The following is a 22264-nucleotide window of genomic DNA, read 5'->3' as shown; positions in this document are numbered from 1 at the left end:
AAGGAAAAAAATTATCGTTTGGATTTGGAAATTGTTCTTTAGTTATTATACTGTGGACACAATATTTCAATAAAAATGCAATTTGACAAGCATTTATTAAACTCACATCAGGTACAACATACCATGATAGGCAGTAGGGACAAAATAAAAGTGGAACTGAAAATAGAAGCAATATTGTCACCAGAATGTACTCGATTACCCTGAGAGAAACAGCAGAAACACATGAGTTTACAGAACAGAATCTCAAACCCAAGAAAATGCACATTACATAGTACTAATGGGGGAGGCCTTCAATTATCCATACCCCTATTTGAGTTCACTATCCCTCACCCATCTTTCCCAAAAGTCAGGCAGTTAATCATTCCTTTCCTGGTCTTAATGATAATTCCTTTCCATGAAGGAAGAGGAAAACAAAAAAGAAAATTCTACTCTGGATCTGATTCTCAATAACAAGGAAGAACTGGTAACTGAAGTTTAAATGATGGGTACAGAATGGGGGAGCACAAAGCAAGGGAGTAAGTGCTCAGTCTTAGAAATTATAATAGTGGAACCCAGGAAAGTAAGGAACAGTCTGTCATAATAGGTCTTGAGAGGACAGATTTTAAAAGGTTCAGAGAAATAATGGCTGGGTCATAATAGACTAAAATTCTATAGGAAAAGTAAGCACAGGAGGGAAAAATTTGTTAAAGAGAAACAGTTCTGATGAGGAGGAAAAAGGAAGCAGCCTAAAGAGACCAATGTGGATTTGCAGGGAACTCACTAACCAACCTAAATTTTAAAGGAAGACAGGAGCAAAAGCAAGTAGCAAAGGACGAATACAAAAGCAAGGAAAGTCCAAAAGAATAGTGTCAAGAGTGCTAAAGCTGAGAATGAGGTAAGAACACAGAGGAAAACTAAGGATAACAGTGTTATTTTAGACACATTAGAGAAAAAAGGAAGATCAAAGAAGGGTTACACCTGCTGTTTGGAGAGGAAAGATGGAGAGAAAACAAAGTTGCTCAATTCTTATTCTATTTGTTTGCCATGGAAAATGATCTTTGATCTAGAATAGAGAAAAAAAATCCAATCTATACCAAAATATTCATAAAAGTACTTTTTATAGTAGCAAAGAAATGGAAACAAACTAGATGCCCATAAATTGAGGACTGACTAAATACATTTTGATGCATGAATGTAACAGAATATTACCTCTTAGTAAAAAATAAAGATATGAAAAAATTCAAATTAGTGCAAAATGAAGTATGTAAAAGCAGGAGAAATGTATATGGCTTTAAGATTTATAAAGTATTTTACATATATCATCTTTTAATCCTCACAACAACCTTGGAAGGTAGGTATTCTTATTTTCGACTTTACAGACGAGGAAAATGAGAGATACAGTGGTTAAACCTACTTTGGGCCACAAAGCTAAAGGAAATGTCTATCCAGGCTGAATTTAAATTAAGGTCTTCCTAATTCTAGGTTTATCACAACACTTAATTTATTAAAAAAAAAAAGAAAGAAAGGAAGGAAGGAAGGAAGGAAGGAAGGAAGGAAGGAAGGAAGGAAGGAAGGAAGGAAGGAAGGAAGGAAGGAAGGAAAGAAGAAAGAAAGAAAGAAAAGAAAGAAAGAAAGAAAGAAAGAAAGAAAGAAAGAAAACAAACTGAACCTTATGCAAATATACTGACATTGCCCTTGTCCCGAAATAAGAAAATGCATTTTCCTTCCTTTATTAAAAAGATGGTATGGATTAAGAGTACAGAACTATACATTTCCCAACAAATTCAACAGATGTGTTGAGTTTTGCTTAACTGTCTTTTTTCCTTCTCTTTGTTATTATTATTATTTTAAACAAGGAGTAACTCAATGGAGGAAAGGAGAGAGATTTAAAGATTTGGAAGTGACCTCAGAGATAATCCAGTCCAAATCGCTTGGTTTTCAAATGCGTAAAGGGAGACTAAGGATGGTTAAAAATGACTTGTCCAACGTTACAAAGGCAGTACATAAGCATAAAAGTGAGATTTTAACCTCAGTGTTCTAATTCCAGAGCTAGTGTCCTTTCTGCTAGACTATACTGTCTGCTAAAAATTATGTCAGAACAAAAGATCACCGAAAAAATTTAAATATGAAAAAAAAAAGGAATTCTAAGTCCTTATTTTGACTGTTTCAATACTTGTTCAAAAATAAAACAGGAATGACACTAATTTACCTCAAGAAGATGTTTCTTCTTTGAAGACTATTTGAATAGAACAAGACAAAAGAACTGGAACTTCTAAAAATAATGCAGCAATTGCTTTGGTTCTTTTTAAATTACATCATTAAATATATTTCTTCCACTTAATTTTCTAGAAAGGAGAAGTGTAACTATGTGGAGCAGGCTGAGAACAGTTGGGGGGAACAATAGATCTTAACCTTTCAGTCTGTGGTTTTGTAATATTTGCAGGGAGAGAGAGAAGCAAACTTCATCTTTTCTTCTCTGTAGTCCAAAACTTCTTCCAATATTCCTAAAATTATTTCTTAACATCTTGTGTAGTATATATAACAATTATTTATATAACATATTAATGTTTCTATGTCATGTATCATTCACCAATTTTGTGTACATATCTCCAACAAGGCAATTCACTGGAAACAAAGACATCTCATCCTGCCTGTAACCACAAGGCCATACACAAGGAATAACAAGAAACATGCATATTTGCTGACTGCTTCAACTATGTCAACTAATACTCAAATATACAAATAGATCTTGCTCTCACTGAAGTGGGTATTGTCTCCAAGGATGTAGTTCATAGCCCATTCATGCCTGCCCATCTTGTTTGATAAGATTTGTTTCCTATTCTCTCATAAGTTTGAAAAGCGTGTTTCTTGTTTCTTTTATGCAACTAGTCCACCTTTTTTTTAATCACATATTTCTTTGATGACCTCCTTTATATCACACTTCTTCATAATTCCCATTTAAAATACATATATATGAATACCATATGTTTCTCCATTATTCCCCAAGTGATTATTAAGATACTTTGGAGACTAGAGTTCTCTATGACTCACAACCATACAACATCACTGGTAGAAGACTGGTATTTAAAAGATGGGGCTCTGTATTATGTAAGTTTTTAAAGTCATTTTGCAGCCTTACTTTACATTAATGAACCTAGCGAAGCTCCATTCTTTATAATCCATTTTGGAATAAGTTAGCCAGTATACAGAAAGCCAAATAGCACTATTAATAAAGACTGTAGACCATAACCAATCAGCATTTTCAAGTCTTGATGCAGGGACAGTAGAAGAAGTAAGCAACTGTTTATATCATATGATTTAAATAAAACTGGAAAGACCTCCTAACCAAAAACATTTCTCCCGCTATGATATCTGAATTTCTACCATTAGCTTTCATTTCTTGAGATTTGAGTACTGGTCACCACAAACAGCTAACAAAAGCCAGGGAGTATCCAGAGACTAAGATTAAATCTTTTTATGCTCCAAGGTCTGAAATGGAATGCACATTCCTCAATCCTGGAGAATTAGTTCACTTACGATTAGAAACTTCCAAGATGCTTTCTGGTTTAGCAAGCAAGAGGATTTGAGATAAGACAAAAGGTAAAGTAAAACAGCAAGATCATTGCTCTCCCCTATTTAGCCCACATTCCTGCCTTACAGGATCTATTAGCAACAAAATTTAAAAAAAACAACTTTGATGCCCCTCTTCTTTCCCTCTCCCTGAAAATAACTGAAAAGACAAGATAAAACAGTAGGTTCAGAACACATGCAGAACTATGCTACCTAGAGGGGGAAAAGATAGAACCATGAAATAGTTGAAAGTTCTACTTGACCATAAACAACCTCAAAAGGAGTAGCTTTCTATCAATTAATTTAAGTATAAAAGTTAGGAAAGTATTACATAGATCCTAAATAAATAGTTCAGACACATGCACACACACAAACGCTATCTATTTAGTTTTGCACTAGACTTCAAAAAGCTAGTCAATGTACTCTACTATGTCCTTATTTGACCTTTGTTAAGCCTAAAGAATGTAGTAAAACATGATGTACTTAATATATCTTACATACATATAGCATATACAAACATACAATTTGTATACATATATGTATACACACATGCACGCAGAGAGACAAAGGCATGGAAAAGTTAGTGAGGAGAATCAGATTAGGGATTTCATTGGTACAGGGAACATCAACGAAAGTTGTGGGAACCTTCTCTGCAATTAAAAAAAAAATCAGAGAATTGCCTGGGGCACTGAAAGGTTGAGTGTCTTGCCTAAGGTCACACAGCCAGTAACTGTCACAAGTGGAGCTCAAACTTGTGATTTTTCTGACATATCTATCCACTGTTATATAACTAGCCCTAGTATTTAATATTAACGATTGTTAAAAGGTCCCGTTGCAGAATGAAAAATCAATTTGGCTTCATTACTATGCTAACTATAAAGATAGATGGGAAAATATTTAAATTTACTTGCCATTTCTTGATGATTTTAAAATAATGAATATTCTAAAACTAAAGTGTGTTTCATAATAATAGTCTTTATACCATGCAAAGGCATATTTCTGTGATACAAAGCCAGCTGGATCTGTCATTGAACAGAACTTGACATAAGCCTCATGGAGTACCAGTATTAAGAGAAGCAACGCAAGACAACTTGGTGATTTATTTTGGTATGAAATAAATGATGGGGAAATAAAAGGCCTATAGGAAAGGTAAGTCATACCTTCAAAATTAAAAGGCAAGTCTGTGAGCTGCTAAAACCATCCTAGCAAAGTAAACAACCTTTCATTTACTTTCAACTAACTGATCATTTTTTAACAATTCAGAAAAATAAAATTTACACATAGTATTTACTTTCCTCTACAAATAATTAAGAAGGTGAAAATGGTCATATCCAATGACCCCCCTCAGTTGTCATTATGAAATTCTAGAACTCTTAAAGATTACTCCCATCCCAATTCTATTTCCCATCTCAGCCTCTCCCCAACACAAGTATGATGTTCATTATGATTATGAAGACTTCCCCCAGCAAGAAATGGGTGGATAAGAACACTTTGAAGGTGACTGAAGCAGTTTGGCGGAGCACTGAGCACTTGGTCAGACATCAAAAATGCCAAGGTCATCTACTGCATCCCAGTCCTGACTTTTGTCTTGTCTTGCCACTGGAATCTGATGCAGGGAGATGCAGGCTAATGACTTTATGCAGATCTGCCTCAGTTAGATCTAGTTCACTTGAAGATCAAAACATTACCCCATGATGTCACTGGTCCTCTTCAAAAATGAAGGTCCAGTAGCAGCAACAACAATTGTGCTTTGCAGCCCAAGCATTTCCATGCCTACACTGAGATCAAGTAGTCCTGATTCTACCCTAAACAGCAAAATGAAGGGATTGAATGCCATGATCTCTAAGGTATCTTTCAGCTCTAGATCTATGATTCTATGAATTGCTCATTCTCATTGTTGTTGGTTCAGGTCTTTTCAGTTGTATCTGACTCTTTTTGATCACATTTAGGGTTTTCTTGGCAAAGATACCAGTATGCCACATCCTTCTCCAGTTCATTTTACAGATGAGGAAACTGAAGCAAACAGGGTTAAGTGACTTCCTAGGGTCATATGGCTAGTAAGTGTGTCTGACCACATTTGAACTCAGATCTTCTTGATTCCAGGCCTGGTGTTCTGTGCACTATGGTGCCACCTAACCATCCTATACTCATCCTTACAGGGCTAGTAAATGAGGGAGGTGGGAGTCAGACCCACCTAACTCTGAAGTCCAGCACTCTTTCCAATACACCACACCTGCTCTTAAACCATAGTCTATACTTTATATAAGTAAATTATTTTGTACTAAATGCACATTAAGGTTAATTCACTGGGACATTATTTTTATGTTATTAAAATATCCCTCCTGATACTTAGTATTTGCTTTATTATCAAAGCATAATAACTTATTTTTCCTCTGGAAGAGAGGTTCTTAATCTATTTTTTGTATAATGGACCCATTCCTTTGGCAATCTGGTGGGGGTCTACAGATTCTGTCTCAAAATTGTTTTTTTTTAATTCATAACTGAAGAAAATGCTAAATTTCGGTTAGAAGTTAGTGAAAATAAAGATGTAGTTTTCCCATCCAAGTTCACAGACTCCCTAAAACCTATCCATGGACCCCAGATTAGGAACCCCTGCTTAAAAAAAAAAGACAAGGATAAGTGACCATAATTATGGAAACCTTTTGGTTACGCATAAAGATTATTATTCCTTAAATATAAGGTCTTGCCTAATTTCTGACATAAGCTACTTAAGTAAAGACTTGGCACTAAAAACCTAGATAATCAACTAGATCATCTAATTTTTTTTAGTGACAGATACACTGAAAATAGAAAACTGAAGATTTCTCCTATTTCACATTTCCCAGTCAACAGAACACTTGGAGGAAAATTTAATTCAAAACAACAACATTCCAGAAAAGATATCCTAATCAACACATATAAATGTTAACAATGTATCACTAAAAACATCTACAACCTTCAAAACATTAAAACTTCCACAATGTTGAATAAACTTTTGAATAAAAAAGAATTATCAAGAACTCTATAATTTACCATTAACACAATCATGGAATTGGTAAATAGAAATCTGTACTATTCATTCATTTTTTAAAATCTCTACTACATATTCTCAAAATTCTTAACATAACAATAATACTAGCTTTAAAGATACATCAACACCATTCAGTTAAGATGTTGAAAAAAATCTACTGAAATGTCCTAACAGGAATTGATCACTGTAGATCATAAAGCCAATGTCTATAGTCTTCTTTTGAGATATCTTCAAAATCCTAAGTTACTAATATAAGGTACCAATTAAAAAGGAGCATGTTTTTAATAGCAGGAAAAAACACATTTCAAAACTTAAAGTATTTCATCTCTATACGTAACTCCCTTCTATCTAATCATATGAGAATGAGAGCACCTTAGTGTGTGTGTGGGTGTGTGTATGTATACATATACATACAACCTTAAGATTGGTTTATTAAATTACTTAATTTACTTAAATTATTGTACTAAAACAAACAAACAAAAAACCAAACCCCATATAATGAATCCTCTAATGAGTTTTACCAAACTGGCCCTCAGACAATAGATTGTATGTCTAGAGGTTTAATCAAAGGTTTTCCAATTTCAAGAGATTTGATAGCAATCTTCAATGACTCATGGTCACTTCCACATCAGAATAAGACATCAGAGTAGGACTTTAGGGAAGGAGCTAAACCATAAGGGTTTATAAATCTTGATAGACCAATAAAACACTTTCTAGAAAAAATATTTTGTCAAAATATAAGTGCGTATGAAATGCTTTGTCAACTTTAAAGCATAACAGAAAAGTAAGATGATTTAAAAAAAAAAAATCCTCAGGGAGCAGAGTCAAGATGGTGTAGAAGGACTTAACCTGCTCTAGCTCTCCCCTCAAAACCCATAAAATACCTGTAAAAATGACTCTAAACAAATTCTAGAGCAGTAGAAGCCACAAAATGAAAGAGCTTTCCAGCCCAAGGGAGCTGGGAAGACCAACAAAGAAGGTCTATCATACTGGGTTCTGAGCGGAGTGCAGCTGCACGGCCAAGCCGGGAGCAGGCTTCACGGTGTGGAATCACAGGTAGCAGCTGCAGTTACCAGATTTCGTAGCCCATAAACACAAAAGACAGCTTCAAAGGTCAGTAAGAAAGCTCTTTCACCTGGGTGAGAGGGGAGTGCTTTCTGGTCCCAGCACACAGCAGTGTCCATTTTTGGAGCCATCTACCTAAAGACCCTGGGGGAATCGAGCAGCTGATCTAGGTCTCTGTTCTGAGTTGGCAGTCACAGGGTGAGGAGGAGCACTGGCACAGTGGAGCTGGTTGTGGCTGTGGAGAGGCAATCTGACTCACATTTCCAGGGCAGAAAAGAGTGCTTGTATTCACAATAATCAAAACCTTGCTGTAAGCACATGAAGTTGGATGAAAACAAAGTAGGCTGCAAATCTAATATCTATTAATTACAACTATTGTACCAGAATATTGCAGCAAACTTATTTATGATAATTATGTGGATAAAAAAGTTTCTGTAGGTTTCATGACTGTATGAGGAAAACCAGCTGCTTCACTATACATAGATACAGTGCTAACATGCTAACTTTTGCAGGGCTAACATGCAGTGCTTTTGAACTACGTTTCACTCTGTAACACACCTAAAATTTTGCCAGAGGAAGCAGATAGGCAACTCCAACTACACAAGATAGAGGGCCTTATAGTCTGGTGAAGGAATGTGCCATGCTCATCAAAACAGAGCTCTGCACTGCCCAGTTTAACTAGTTTGGGCCCAGGTGCCAAAGTATACAGGGGTTCTGTGCTATTCTATTACTTTCTACTAAGACTCTGAGGACTAAAAGGCATCCTGAAAAGTTTTATAGTCTATATCTTCCTGGTTGGTAACAAGTTTTCTCCTTAGACCTCATACAGAAACCATTGTGTGATTTTTTTTTGTTTTTTTAATTTTCCCAGTGCACTTGTTATGTAATACTAGATACAAGTTATATTGTTATGTTATCCCCTTCCTAGACTATTCAAGTGTCTTATCTTTTATTGGGGGAGAGTAGACAAGTTACCTCTAAATTTATAAAACCTAAGAGCTAGAAGAGAATTGACAGCCCATTTAATTAAACACATACTTAACTGACAAGCCCTTGTACAACATCATTCCCCATAATCTAATCCAACCTCTGATAAATCTCCAGCAACTGAGATTACTCTGAAAAATTTGTACTTCTACAAATTTCTTGAAAACAATCTTATGTATTACTCAATTCTTTATTTATTTTTATTATTAATTTGTTTTCAGTTTTCTACAATCACTTCCATAAGTCTTAGATTTTCTCCCTCTCCCTCCCTGAGATGGCATGCAGTCTTATATGGGTTCTACACATACATTCTTATTAAACACATTTTCACATTAATCATGTTGCATAGAAGAATTAAAATGAATGGGAGAAACCATGAGAAAAACCCAAACAAAATGTAACACAAGAGAAACATTCTGCTTCATTCTGCATTCCAATTCCATAGTTTTTTCTCTGGATGTGGATGGCATTTTGCCTCAAGAATGTTTTAGGTCCTTGCATTACTGTGAAGAGCTAAGTCTACCAGAAAAATTCCTGGCACACTATAGTTGTTACTGTGTACATAAAATGCTCTCCTGGTTCTGCTCCTTTCACTCAGCATCAGTTCATATAAGTCTTTCCAGGCCTCTCTGAAGTCTTCCTGTTCATCATTTCTTATATCATAGTATTCCATTACAGTCATATATCACAGCTTGTTCAGTCATTCCCCAATTGATGGGCATCACCCTCAATTTCCAGTTCCTGGTCACCACAAAAAGAGCTGCTATAAATATTTTTGTACACATGGGACCCTTTCCCATTTTTATGATTTTCTTTGGGATACAATCCTAGAAGCAAATATTGGTGGGTCAAAGGGTATGCACATTTTTATAACCCTATGCACAGCTCCAAATTGCTCTTCAGAATGGTTAGATTAGCTCGCAGCTCCACTAACAATGAATTAGTGCTCCAACTCTCCCATGTCTTCTCTGGCATTTATCATCTTCCTGTTTTGTCATGTTAGCCAATTTGATAGGTGTGATGTGGTACCTCAGAGTGGTTTTGATTTGCATCTCTCTAATCAGTAGTGATTTAGAGCATTTTTTCATATAACTATAGATAGATTTAATTTCTTTCTCTGAAAACTGCATGTTCATACCCTTTGACGTATTACTCAATTCTTAAACGATACAGAACCTCCTGGGACCAGGGTTTATTTTACATATGTCCAGTGAAGAACTGTCAGTCATTTCGCAACTGTGTCTTTTCTTGGGCAAAAAATAAAAACTACTGAAGTTATGAATATACTGAAGAAGTCTAAAACATTTTTTCTTTCAATTTTTCTCATATCCTATTTTCCAATCTTATCATCATTTCAACTCCTGTCATCTAATACATTCTAGGTTCTCTATGTCATTTTTCAAAAATAATGCACCTTAATCCTTTCCTAAAATATAATTCTAATTTGTATACTATACTCATCTAAGTGATTTCAATTTAATAACATAACCAAGCAAATTTAAATGTTTTAATGAATGAATTAATTAATTAAAAAAAATTTTTTGGAGAAAAGCCAGCATAAAGCATTTTACTGTAGTAATAAAACTTGAAACTCAAATGTAGTAGAGGGAGAGTGGATGGTTGCAATTTCTCTTAACAATAACACAGGACAATAATGGGAGGGGGTGGGAATAGGAGAAAAGGAAAATGGAGGACAAGGAAGGGATATTAGTAGTAGGGAAGCTGAGCATCAAAAACAGGAGATGTTGAAGCTGTGATGACCAGCATCAGCTTTGTTTTTTGTAAAAAAAATATGCAATGATTTCCTGTGACAATGACTGGGTTTTCATTATGTTGAAAATTTCTACAAACAGCACCTTCAAATTAACAATCCATTCAAGTTCCTAGAATTTAGGTAGTTGTGGAGCTTTTGTGGCTCCTGAAGAATAAAAAAAAGTCCTCCAAATCCACTAGAAAACCACAAGATGGGAAAAAAACAGGCATCAAGAAAGTAATATTTTAAGTGTTAAGAATCTTAAACTTAAAAAAAAAGAATCTTAAAACTTTCAAATTAATTTTTAAAGAAGTTTCATAAACAAAAATCAGCATCATCAAAACTTTTCGTAATATAGTCCAACGATGTTTACTCATGTGAAAGGAAAGGAGATCAGATAACAAAAAATGATGAATTATCGGAATTTCATTTATACTTCCTTTTATAAATTACTTTCATGTATACATTTGAATGAGTAAATATTTTGAAAATTGAAAACACATAAAATAACTAACTCACAAAAATTTGAAGCTGGAAGTTCATCACCTCCCAGAATAATGCTACTGTGATAAAAGAAATATCCACAAGAAAGTCTCCAAAAAGAAGGCTTTCACTACTGGGCCTACACACTATTTTTCCCTCAACTTTTCATCTATAATCAATCATCTAGTACTATTCATTTTACCTGCACAATATAATTACATCTATCATATCTCTATTCTTACATCAACCACCCTAGATCAGCTCTCATTACCAACTATTTGGACTACTATGAATGCCTCAAGCCTCCACTTTCTCTGTCTTCATCCCCCATCTTCCTCCTCTCCATCTTCCATCACTGCAAGACTATTTCCATGCAGATGATTCTCAGATCTACATAGCCAACTCCTAGTTTCTATCCTAAGCTTCAGTCCTGCACCATCAACCTCCTTGCTGGATAAAAAGAGAAGTCCTATATATATGAAAGAAAAAACTGTAGTAGTTTTTTCCTGGTAGTAAAAAAGTGGAAAGTAGATGCCTGACATGTTACAAAGTGATATAAAAGCAATTAATATTAAAACAATTGACTGAATTAATTACTGAGACTAAATCAGAGACATCTTTAGTTTGGGGAAATGAATTTTAGTCTAAGTCTCCTAGAGGCAGGTAACTTCGGGTAAAATTTGGCATTGACAGAAAAGTTAAGGTTTTAAGGGCAAATTTGATTTTATGATTGTTATTTAAGCAGGAACGAGAACAGGTATAGAAAGGCATGTAAGCCACTAAGACTTGCCTCAAAAGATGTTCCTTAGCCAATGTGACATTATAGTCATATATGAAACCTGGTTATTGGAACTTGCTATTTTAAGATGTTATGGGACTATTAAGTGACTGTTCTCTTGAGTCTAACTCCAGGTATGGATAGCAACAAAGGTGGTCTGAGTCTCTAATCCATGATGCCAGTAAGCCTGTCAGATGCTGGTATGAGCTGAAAAAGGTGATCTCATGGGAAGGGTGAGAGAGTGGCTGTTCAGCCTGGGCTGAGGTAGGATTCTCCTGACTCAATTTCCCCACTGACACCTGGCAGACTTTAAGCCTGACTGAATGCAAGTTGACAATCTACTCCTGCCTGGAATTGACATGAAGTTGGGGAGATATTGTTTCCCTGCAATGCCCCTACTCTTAGTGGCAATTTCCTATAGTCAAAAGGTTTGTAAACTTAATACCAGATCTATTAAATTATAGATTGTTGGTAGGGGAACATCTGAGGTCAAGCCTAAAATTAAGGTATTACGCTTAGGACTTTAGACCAACAACAATAAGTTAGGCCTTTTAATTCTTAGTAATACTGTGGAGACAATTAGGTCAAGGGCTTATGAAGTTAGCATACATAGTTATTATTTGTGTCTCAGTTGGATAATGTTAAAAAAAAAATCTGTTTGTGGTCTACATTGTAAATGCTTTAAAAGAAGTATCACCTGACCAAAAGCTGGAATTGTGTTATGTGATATGAACTGTGTTAACAATAAAAAATAAAAAAAATAAAAAAAAGAAAGTAGATGTCCACTGATTGGGGAATGGCTAGACAAATGGTGGCACATATGGAATAGTGTTGTGCTATAAGAAACAGTGAATATGACAAAAACAAAGAAACATGGAAAACACATGAACTGATGCATAGAGAAAGCAGAGCCAAGAAGACAATATATGTTATGACTATAAAAAAGTAAACATAAAGAGACACCAAAGAAAAAAAATCAAGTGATTGTTGTAAAAATTCCCTTTGTAGAGGCAGGAAGACCACAGTGTTAAATGCTCTATATATTTCAGACTTTTTGAACAATTGTGTTGTCTTTTTTCCTCTTCTTTTTTTTGTATTAAAAAAATACTATTTGTTGATGAGCAGACAGACTTCAGAAAAAAACAGAAAGACTTACATGAACTGATGCTGAATGAAGTGAGCAGAACCTGGGGAACACTGTACACAGTAATAGCCACATTGTGCAATGACTGACTTTGATAGACTTACCTCTTCTTGGCAATGCAAGGATCTAAGAAAACTCCAAAAGACTCATGATGGAAAATGCTGTCCACATCCAGAGAAAGAACTATGAAGCCTGAATGCAGTTCGCAGCATATTATTTGCACTCTCTCTTTTTTGTTTGCTTCTTCTTTCTTGTGGTCTCTCCCATTGGTCTAATTCTTCTTTATAATATGACTAATGTTAAAATAGGTTTAATATGAATGTATATGTAAAGCCTATATCAAATTACAAGCTGTCTTGACGTGGGGAAAAGGTAGTAATGGGGAAATAAATTTGGAACACAAAATTTTATAGAAGTGAAAGTTAAAGACTAAATTAATTAATTTTTAAAATACTATTTGTTATAGATGATACTCTGAGAGAAGGAGGGACGAATATTGGGAGAAATTATGGTAATGAAAACGACATCAATACAAATTAATTTAAAATTTTAAAAAATGAATGTTATTTTTATCACAAAGAGCAAGCTTGGCCCTAAGGAAGACATATATGAGAAGACACCTACCTCTTCAATCCTTTGCAAACTTGGAGGGGCATGAAGGGTTCACAGATGTGGAACTCTACATATAGTGTCCAATTTTTTTCAGTGTATTGATCTACTTTGGCTTATGCCTATTTGTTTCAGGCATTATAAATACGATACAAATAAAATGTTTTTTTTTTAAAAGATCCCGGACTGGGGTAAAAACATCATTATGAAAAAAAACAAACCCAAAACACTCTCATACTCACTACTCCACAAATGGTACAGAACAAAGTTGAGCAACACCTAGCATGACTTCACAGGCCCCACCTTATATGCAAACACTTCTGATTAAACTAAGTAACAATCTCCAAAGGCCTCTTTACATCTATTCATAATGGCTTCAATAAAAATTTTAGGCTCGAATCCCTATACTAGACTACTTAGCATCAGGCTGTTCAGTAATATGAAAACGTGTGTGAGGAAGATGTGTGAAGTTATCAAGTCACTAACTCTAGCAGATACCCCACTCCAACTTAGAATGGTACGTGAACAAAAAGTAATAACATAGCATTTATCCAATTGCAAAGTACACACTGTTCTAATTTTCTTCCTGACAGTTTTTGTACTATTTCCCTTAACAAGGACCAAACCACAATGGATTAGTCAGCTGTACCTAGAGAGCAATCTTAGGCAACTAAAAATATTTCAATCTCAAGGGACTGTGTTTACCCCTTCCAGAAAAGAACTGAAGAAGTTCTATGGAAGCCAGAATGAGGATACTAACAGTCCTGCTCTCCTCAGCCCTGAGCAGAGTCTGTGTGGAATAATAACTGTCTTGAGTTCTGAATGGCACCTTGTAGTAATGATAACTCACAAGCTGGAATCCATCCAGAGAAGGGCATACATGGTGATAATGAGGGGGATTGAAAACCATGTCTTATGGACATCTTTGGGAGGAACTGAGGATATTTATGCTTCAGAAGAAAAAATGAGACAGTTAGCATGCTCCCATCCCTGTAAATATTTGAAAGATTGTCATGTAGAAGAGGAATCAGATTGCCTCAGCCTGGACCCAGATGGTAAAATTAGGAACAAGCAGAAATTATGAAGCAGATTTTGGTTGTATTTACAAAAAGAAATACCTTCTTAAAAATTAAGGCTGATCAAAAAATTGAATGTGAAATATCCCAAGGTATGAGAAAGTTTCACATTACTGAAATTTCCAAGTGGAGGGAGGCTCTATCACTTGGAAAGAATGTTACAAAGAAGACTTCTGAGATCCCTTTCAGTTCTGTGTGAGATATGATAAATTCCAATTTGATTTCTTCATTTTACATATAAACAAATAAGCTTAAAGAAAAATAAGTGACTTGTCCAAGACGCCACATTGAGAGAGCCAAGAAATGAACAAGTAATCTGACTCCAAATCCAATGCTTTTTCTAAATGCAATGTATATGTTAAGTTCCTCCATTAAAGTATTACTGTAATGTCTCACTGAGAGGCAGTAAGGTAAAATGGAAAAAGCACTGAATTTAGAGTCAGAAAACTCAGGTTCCAAATCAAGGTTTTGCTCTTTATTTCCTGTATGGCCACAGGCAAGTATTTTAATTTCTGCACCTTAGTTTTTCCTCTACAAAATGAAGAAATTAGACTAGATGACCCCCCCAAGGTCCTTTCCAGCTTGAAATCTTAAGATCCTACGATTAATAAAGTGGTAGTGACCCTAGGTTTGTTTTTTTAATTCAATTTTACTTTAATTTCCAAATTTTCTTTCTCCTTCTCCCCTACCCATTGAGAACAAAACTCACTATGAATATGTGTAGTGATGTAAAACAAAGTTTCACATTAACTATGGCCAAAAAAGGGGCGAGGGGAGAAAATATGCTTCATTCTGTACTCCTGAGTTCTTTGTCAGGAGATGATTAGTATGTTTCATCATGAGTCCTTTGGAACTGTGAGGGGTCATTTTGCTAATCAGTTACTAAATCTTTGCAATATTGCTATTAATGTACTTTTTTCTGGTTTTGATCACTTAACTTTGTATCAGTTCATAAGTCTTAAGTTTTTATGAAACCATTCCTTCATCATTTTTATAGTACAATAATATTCCATCACTTTCACACACCAACTTGTTCAGCCATTCCCACTGATGTCACACCCTCTGTGACATCCAATTGTTTGCTACCACACACACACAAAAACCTGCTATATTTTGTTACATATTAAGTCCTTTTCTTCTTTCTTTAATCTCTTTGCATAGACCTAAAAGTATTATCATTAGGTCAAAGAGAATGCACAACTTAATAATTTTTGTGGATATAGTTCCAAATTGCTCTCCAGAATGGTTGGACTAGTTCATAGCTCCATCAACAAAGATTTCCCTCCCAAGCTTCCTGCTTTTTTTTCTTATTTTAGCTGCACTGGTTTCATTTTGTGCAAAAACCTTTTTAACTCTATATAATTAAAATTATCTGTTTTACCTCTTGTGAACCTTTCTCTTTGGTTATGAACTCTTTCCCTATCTATAGATCTGGCAGGAAATTTCTTCCATGTTCCACTAATTTGCTTATACTGCCCCTAAGGTCTAAATCATGTATCTATTTTGAGCTTATCTTGACATACTGATCTTAGATTTTAAAAGGCTATATCAAAATAGTGAAAACTCTGACCATACCAAGCTAGAGAAGCTTTAGGTATGGGTTTGATAATAGATTGTGTCTCTTATCTGATTAATCAAAAAATATTAAGTGCTATTCTGACAAGAACTGTCTAAGCTCTAGGGATTAAAAATAAAAATGGATATGGGGAAACAACATGTATACATAAAAGTATACATGACAAATATACAGAATAAGTTCTAGATAATTTAGAAGAAGCAACAACATTTGGGAGAATCAAGAGCCTTATACAAACAGTAGTGCCTGGATGAAGATTATAGGAAGCCACAGGGAAGCTTGAGGTTATTCATCAAAGAATCTGGAATCAGAAACTTTCTCATCTAGTCAGTGTCTTAACAAGGATCTCATCTACAATATTCCCAATAAGAAGTCATTCAGTCTTTGCCTGAAAACTTCCTATGAGAAGGAGCACTTCTAGTGAAAGCTCATTATAATTGTTCCTAATTCTAAGGAAATTGTTTTTTGTTTGGGATAGTTTTTTTTTCCATATCAAAATGAACTAATGAATAAAGGCATTGTACTGTGTACTGGGTGCAAAAAAAGAAGAAAAATAGTCTTTGCCCAAGGAACTAACATTTATAAACATCTATGTGTCTTAAATTCAAAATTTATAGGGAAATAACACTAGTCATTTAGACATTGTCTCCTCACTGAAAAGTAAATTGCTTGAAAATTTCTTTGTATTTCCAACACTTACAACAGCACTTGGCATAAAACAGGCACAAAATGCTTGTTGACTGACTAAATAGCAGGATAACCTAGTTTCCAGGGATGGGGAATCTGTGACCTTGAGGCCACATATGACCCTCTAGGTTCTCAAGTGCGGCCCTTTAACTGAATCCAAACTTCACAGAACAATCATCTTAATAAAATCGTTTATTAAACTATTCCATTCTGGCTACAAAGTGGCTTCTCATTGGTGAGGACTCACAACACCAGACCAGGCAATATTCTGCTATGTTAGCAGGAGCACAAATCTCTTCCCACTTCCTACCTTCACCTTTTTCTACCTCTTGCTATGGGAAAAGAAACCAAATCAGTATTATCACCTGCTTTTGGAAAAGGGCTATCATTCAACTGGGAAATAGGATGAGTTAAGGTAATGTTGACACAGGTCTTAGTTATATTTTTATAAATTATGATAGGAGTAAGACTACGGTCAGGACATTTTTGTTTTGTTTTTAAGACAGGTTTTAAGTGAAATTGGTCCCTGACTATACATTCGAGGAAAACATCAGATGATGAGGTAGATAACTCATGTGGAAAACTATATAGTTGATTATCAGTTGGCTCTGGGTTTCAGGTGCAAAGTATGTCTAAGAAATACCATAGACAGAAGCTTATAAGGTGTCAGATAACCTTGCACTGTAAAAATAAAAGAAAAAACAAAGACACAGTTGAATGTTCCAATTTCAATTGATATTGAAATCTGTGATCCTAATTAAATACTAGCACCCACTGAGGAGCTTCCCAGCTGAAGAGGTTTCAAATGCCCCTTTTTGCATCTATATAGGCATGCTCCTTTTCCAATGCTTTTTCAAGAAGAAACCTCTACATCCTGGGAAGATCAAAATCAGGAGTCATTAAATTGGAAAGCTATTCTGAGATAATAGCAATAATATTTTACATAAACTACTTTGTGATCGTGGTCTAATTCCAGAAAGGTTAGAGACTCTCCATTTGGTTACTTCACTCTTCCCTAGCCACCACTTCACTATGTGTGTGGTCTCACTCATTAAAATGTTAGTTCCTTGGGCAAAGACTACTTTTCTTCTTTTTTTGCACCCAGTACACAGCACAATGCCTGGAATGTAGTAAACTCCTAATAAATGTTTCTTCATTCATTTGTTCATTTCTACAACAAAACTTGCTAGTGAATATTATTTAAGGAGTTGACATTTATTCTCTGTGCATTAAATAAAACCATAATAATGTAGAAAAATCATAAACAAAACTATACAATACACATCATGGATAAAAGCATTTTGCTAAGACAGAAATCAATCAATGGATATGCTAATGGAATACGATTTTCCTAGGTATTACAATTTCTCTCAGAATTAATTCACAAAATACTGAGAATAAACTGAAAAATGTGAAGCAGCTTTTATAATATGCAACACAAAAATGTTACTTATAGCTGATAACTGTGACAAATCAAGCTATTACTAATTTTTAAGTTCTCTCAAACATAAACATTTTTGAGGAACAGTAAGAGAAAGAGAAAAAGGCTAAAAAGTAGACCAAGTAACCTTCTCCCAAGACACTCAATAAGATCATTTCACATTATAATCACATGGCAACTGGAACAATACATAATTACTCTACGGTGCCTTTATGCTGTAATAGTCTCATTGTAGAAGTTTACATCGAAGTAGTACATAACATTTGACAAAGCAGATCCTTTGATGCCTTTTATATGCCATAAAAAGCTTATTATTATCATCTACAATACTCAGTAATATATAATACACCAATCACAAACTATATCAAAATGAATTCTTGTAAATACATATATTATACATATTATATATACATACATACACAATCTTTTTCTAATCCACTGAAACATTAAAGAATTTGTTTCAGCTGATTTTTTAGTTAGAATACAACACATTTTAGCCAAAAATAATTTTAATTTTTAAGCTGTGAGTGAAATATAGCACACAACTAAAACATTTCAACCATAAGTCATTCATCTGTCACCTATTATAGATGAAATAAAGATTTAATTTTATACTTTACTGTATACCTATAGATGCATTATTTTAGGTCCAAAAGTTATCAGTTTTCATACGATATTCATATCTATATAGCTCTTTTACTTTCTAAAATAATTTTACTCACATATATATTTTTTGTTTTATTTATAATGATTTTTAAAATGTCATGTTTATTTTTAGATAAGACCCCACAAGACCTTCCTTTGCACCAAAAAAAAAAAAAAAAACCAGTTAAAAACCAAAGGACATTGCATTTGACAGCCTGTGGTCACTCTGCATCAACATACTTTAAGTTTTAAAACTCTAACAAGAACCCTTATTTATTTTTAAAGTACCATTTCTAACCATACTTCTCATTAATCTGAAAAGAATCACTTTGGTTAATAGTACATAGATGGAAATAACACAGAATCTTAAAGTACCATTACAAAGGTTGTGTCAATACATGGGAGAGAGAGGAAAGGGGAAAGATACGGATTCTGTCAAACAAGAAGTGTAAGGACTTCACGGGTTATTACATTCATTCTAAGACCCATTAAACCCACATAACACAATAAAACACAGAAGTTACTGGGTAAAGAAGTCTCTTCTTCTTTTCTGTTTCCTTTCCTCCCTCCCCTGAACGCTTCCCTGAGATCTCAGTGAATGCCTAGGCCTCCAACACAGATTATCTGGGTAAAATCCAAGATTCTTACACTTAATGAGGTACTAGCAGTTCTTAAGAATTATAGATGCTTCACCAGGACTACAAATAGTATCCTCCTAAAATACAAGAGCCCTTAGGTAATCTGGGGCTAAAAAGAGCTCTTTACTTGTAAAGGAAATCCCATAAACAAGTATCTTCTAATACTAAAAAGACTTTTGTTTATTTTAAATGGTCTCTGTGATGTGCAAATATCTTATTCCATGTAATCATATATGCAACCAAAGTTGCTATTGCCAAAAGAAAAAAGGTGACAGTATTAATAGCAACAACGGCCTGTTTTGAATATTTCTTTAAAAGTTAGCTCAAAATGTATCAAAACACAATCTTGACATAGACACATGATGTTTTAATCTCTTATTTCCAGAGAAAAATTTCTTCTATTGCTATTGCTCATCAGCTCATTCTAGATTTAAAAAAAGGTTTAAAACAAAACAAATTTTCAAAATATTGTATGTCTATATCAACTTAGAAATTATGAGATACAGTGAAGATCTCTTTTTTGATTAGGAGGAAGGAGAGAATAAGTATTTATATAATGCCTACTATGTATCAGGTATGGTACTAAGGGTTTTTTATAAATATTATCTCATTTGATCCTTATAACAACCCTGGGAAGTAGGTGGTATTACTGTTCCCATTTTACAGCTGAAGAAAATGAGGGAAAGAGATGTTAAGTGACTTATCCAGAATTACACAGCTGGCAAGTATCTGAGGCTAAATTTGAACTAGAATCTTAGTGACTTCACCACCCAGCGCTCTATCCACTGTACCACCCAGCTACCTCCACTAACATATTTACTACTGGGAAATCCTAAACTACACATACAAACACTTCACATACTAGGGGCTGGCAGTCTATAGAACATGAAGTCATTTATTTCAATTGGCACATACAACAAGAGCTAATATGACTCCTGTAGTTATTGTAAAATAGCACGCAGTCTCAGAGAAAAAGTTCCAGTTCATCATTTCCTGGAGCTCCTCCAATAAAATCTGGAAAAGAATGGTCTAGGCTCAAAGGTAGCTTTGCATCAGTTGCTGGAGCTGCATGTAACTAACCACTAGACAAGTTATGCTTTTACTCCCAAAATTATGCTCCTTTTGGTACTGCACCTAATTTTAATTATAAATATGAATTATAAATATTCAATTATAAATATGAATGCCTGAGAAGTATGTGAGAGGTATGCTGAGAGTCACTATCAGGATCTCTTCATTTTCCATTCCTATTCACTCTCCATCACTGAGCCGACTGACATAATACAAGAGGTTCTTACATATTCAGTAGGACAAATTGCATCTGACAAAGAAACCTGAAAATTCTTGGCAGAGATACTGATTAAAAAAAGTTACAGAATGCAGTATTAGCAAATCTATTAAATGTTCATGTAAGCATATTAATTTTGTGGCCAGAATTAACTCTGGTTCAAAAAACAAAAAACATTTTCACTAAAATGAATTTTAACTTGATTTACATATAATAGTCAAAAAAATAGAACATCAAATGTTAGTCAGTGAATAACTTTCAACAACTACCAATGAATTCAAAATTAAAATTAAGTAATGGTTTTCTAACAAAAGTATTATTAGATTAATTTCCAATACCTTAAAATGAATAATACTTAAGCAATGTCATTTTAAAAGTTTGCCAGAAAAATAAAAATTTAAATCCAATTATTGTGGTACATATATTATTTCTTTCATAGCTATTTACCACAACAAGAGAACAACGTTACTTTTACTCATGCTGCAGCAATATAGCTAGCTATCATAAGACTAGTTACTTTCCTTTACATCAAAAAGAATTTGCTTTTCAGCTGATGCTTCATTAAAACCTGCCTGTGTAATATCTAATCCAAATATAATTTTGTTGTCAAAGAAGAGCACTAAATATTAGCTTTAAAAGTTGGATATTTGAAGTAAAGGGAAATTATTCTACTGCTACACTGAAATGGTCTTTAAACTTGTCTTAGTGGGCATGGAGTGCAAAGACACAGACACAGACAGTACACATATTAGGGTAATGATGCAGAAAAGCAGCAGGATAAGCAGGAGCAGAATGAAGGGAGCACAAGGGAGTTGGACCTCCCCAATTGTAGTCAAATAGCATAAGGCAGCTGCTACCTGTCAGGAGAGAGATACCTCATCCTGCTTATCATTCTTTTTTGCTATTTTTTTATGCAAAGACTTGTAAAATAGCACAAATTATGTGGGATTCAGTGTCGGATGTTATTTTAATTCCATCTAATACATAATATATAATAATTACAACTGTTACCTATTGTATATAGTCATATATAATACATATATCACATGTCATATATATATATACGTACACATACACACACAAATAGATGCAAAATGCTTAAAATCTTATCCAAAAACCCTGAAAACTGAGGAGCTAATAAACACACCTCAATGGTAACATCAGTATTTACTTCAAATTTACTACAAGACTACATTTTCTAATACAGAAGGTATCTACTGATGAATTTAAAATGTCTTGATTTCAAACTAATAATCTTACATTTGTATACAGTTTTATAGTTTACAAAAGCACTTTTACATGCATATTTCACTTAATCTTCCCTATAACTGTGTTAGAGTAGGAAAATTAGGCATTATCTTCATTTTCCAAATGAGGAAACTGAGGTCCAGAGAGATTAAGTGACTTGACCAAAGTCACACTACTAATAAAATGACAAAGTCAAGACTGACCACACACAACCTAGGACTTCTGATTTCTGCTCATAATGAAGCAATGTGTGTATAACACTTCTT

The 22264-nt window shown here is 34.4% G+C and overlaps 1 protein-coding gene and 1 long non-coding RNA gene across 3 annotated transcripts in view; one reads left to right on the top strand and one right to left on the bottom strand.

The window, feature by feature from the left end:
• BMPR2 (bone morphogenetic protein receptor type 2) overlaps positions 1-22264 on the bottom strand; it is a 225700-nt gene that overhangs the window by 142419 nt on the left and 61017 nt on the right. The gene's annotated exons all lie outside the window — the stretch shown is intronic.
• LOC140509625 (uncharacterized) lies at positions 659-13578 on the top strand. The gene is made up of 2 exons (XR_011968845.1): positions 659-874; positions 13257-13578. It is a non-coding gene; the product is annotated as an uncharacterized lncRNA (long non-coding RNA).

Source organism: Notamacropus eugenii, chromosome 6, assembly GCF_028372415.1.
Source record: "Notamacropus eugenii isolate mMacEug1 chromosome 6, mMacEug1.pri_v2, whole genome shotgun sequence".
In the NCBI taxonomy this organism is placed as follows: Eukaryota; Metazoa; Chordata; class Mammalia; order Diprotodontia; family Macropodidae; genus Notamacropus; species Notamacropus eugenii.
This window is presented reverse-complemented; position numbering and strand designations above follow the sequence as displayed.